The sequence below is a fragment of the Myotis lucifugus genome, unplaced genomic scaffold (assembly GCF_000147115.1).
Source record: "Myotis lucifugus unplaced genomic scaffold, Myoluc2.0 scaffold_286, whole genome shotgun sequence".
NCBI lineage: Eukaryota > Metazoa > Chordata > Mammalia > Chiroptera > Vespertilionidae > Myotis > Myotis lucifugus.
In genome coordinates this window covers 1,234,036-1,236,923 of record NW_005871334.1, presented here as the reverse complement: position 1 = coordinate 1,236,923, position 2,888 = coordinate 1,234,036, and positions in this window count along the sequence as shown.

Genomic DNA, 2,888 nt, shown 5'->3' with positions numbered 1-2,888 from the left:
AGAGAAAACAAATCATGAAAATATATACTTTTGAACTTGTTTCTCAAAATATGGTTTATTTTAGCACAGTTGCTGGATGTGTTGTTTTTTTTTCTCCTCCTGGCATAATCATCTAAATTATTTTGTAAAGAAAAGACTAAATTGAATTTTTTAAATATTGTGGAGCTTTTCTAAACATGTGGAGCTTTTTTTTTCTTGTCTTAACTATTTTCAGGTGGAATTTGATCTGCTAAAAAAAGGGCATAATAATGTTTAGGTACTATTTTGTATATACTTATTTTTAAAAATAAGAAAAAATTATATCTGTGTTAACACTAATGTAGAGAAAATAGCTTTCCAATTGTTAATACCATTTTCTTCTCCATAATCCATAATAATTTAACAAAATTGCATTTTATAATCAAAACAAGAGTCCTGAATGAGGTCTTTTGAATGTTATTTATATAATGTCTGGATAGTATCTTTTCAAAGATTATTTGCAGATGGCACATAACCATTAATTTTAAATAGCATAGCATGGGTCTTAGCAGCAGGTTACAAAAGAATGATCATTTATATAAATAATACTTTGACTACCAGGAGGAAATGTTTCCTTATTCTTTCAGAACAGAGGTTTATATTTTCTTAGGTCTTTTATTATTTCTTAAAATTTTATCATGGAAAATTTTCAAATATATAATAAACAAGAGAGAACAATTTAATGAATCTGGATATACCTATTACAAAGTTCCATTAAATATCATATTTTCCCAATTTTATTTTAATTATAATCTCTTCCAGAGGCCTGGTGCATGAATTCATGCATGGGTGGGGTCACTCTGGATGGCCTGCAGGGATCAGGCCGAAACTCACAGTCCAATGCCGCCTGCAGTTCCTACCTGCCGCTCCCGCTCATCCCAGCCCCACTGTGCCTGCCGCGGGCTCACACCCAATTAGTCCTGACCAGAAGAGGCTTTCACCAGCCATGAACCCTGCATCTGGCACCTTCCCAAGGGGAGTGGCCAGTGGGATCAGGCTGAAACCAGCTCTCCAACATCCCCTGAGGAGTCCCAGATTGCAAGAGGGCGCAGGCCAGGCTGAGGGACCCCACCGGTGCACAGTCGGGCCTGGGAGGGACTGTGAGAGGGCTCCAGGGCATGTTCAGCCCATCTCGCCCAGTCCCGATCAGCCGGACCCCAGCAGCAAGCTAACCTACTGGTCGGAGCATCTGCCCCCTGGTGGTCAGTGCACGTCATAGCGAGCAGTTGAGCAGCCTTAGCATATCATTAGCATATTACACTTTAATTGGTTGTTTGGTTGTTCTGCTGTTTGGTCTATTTGCATATTACCTTTTTATTATCTAGGATATCACTGCTGTGATTTGATGTTTTCTTTAAATTTACCTTTATTGTTCAAGGTATTACATAAGTCTCCTTTTTCCCCCTTTGACCCCCTACACCAACTTCCTCTTTCTTCCCTCCAGGCCCTCACCAAACTATTGTCTGTATCCATGGGTTAAGTATATATGCATACAAGTTATTTGGTTAACCTCTTCAGGTCTATCCACCCCTATTTCCTCTGAGTTTCATAATTCTACTGTTGAAACTGTTTCCATGTCTCTGGATTTATTTTGTTTGTCAGTTTATTTTGTTCATTATGTTCCACATATAAGTGAGATCATGTGATATTTTTCTTTCTCTGACTGGCTTCTTTTACTTAGCATAATGCCCTCCAGGTCCCTCCATATTGTTTCAAAGGGTAAGAGATCTTTCTTTTTTACAGCTACATAGTATTCTCTTGTTGATGTTTTTTAAAAAATAATAAACCACCATTCTTTTACCTTTAATACTTAAGTAAATATTTCTAAAGATATATTTTAAAATGCACCCATAATACTATTATCACCCTTGCTAATATATCTAATACCCTCACTATATTTAAATTTCCAAGATTATCTCTAAAATATCTCTTTATAGTCTTCATTTATTTAAATCAAGATCAAACAAGATATACACATTGTATTTTGTTTGCCAGACCAAGGCAGGAATCGAACCTCTGGTGGTTACTGAAAATTCTTTGCTCCTGCATGCCATGGTCCTGTCTGGCATTTGCACCTGCTGTTGGCGGTGGCCCCGATCACCCCTCAGGGCTTCTCCACCCCCACCTGCTCCCTAGGGGTGATTGGGGCCAGCAGCCACTGCTCGCACACACTGCCGGTGCCCAGCGCCAGTCCGATCGCTCAGTGCTGTCAGCAGGTGCAAGTGGGGCCAACGCCGTCCACGTGAGGGAGTGGCGGCTGCAGGAGCTGGGCTGCCAGAAGACAGGGGGCTGGGGGCCAGGGCAGGAGGGGCCAGGCTGGGGCAAAGAAGATGGGCCAAGACCCGCCCCTGTGCCCACTGCAGTCTTGCAGCCCACAGTTCCTTTCAAGGTGCACGAACTCGTGCACTGGGCCCCTCATCCTATATAATAAAAGCCTAATATGTTGCATCCAACCATTTGTTCAACCGTTTGACCAGTTGCTATGATGTGCACTGACCACCAGGGGGCAGACGCTCTGAACAGTAGGTTAGCTTGCTGCTGGGGTCTGGCCAATCAGGATTGGGTGAGACAGGCCAGACATGTTCTGGAGCCCTCCCGCCGCCCCTCCCTGACCCCGATCATGCACTGGTGGGGTCCCTTGGCCTGGCCTGCTCCCTTTTGCAATCCGGGACTACTTGGGGGATGTCAGAGAGCCGGTTTTGTCGCAATCCCTACAGGCCAGGCTGAGGGACCCCACCAGTGCACGAATCCATGCACCGGGACTCTAGTAGGTCATAAAAAGCAGAGTGATTTCATTTTTTCTCTCTCTCTTTGGAGAAGCACAAATGACTACAAACTGAAGCCACTGAAGCCACCTACTAAAAGTAACA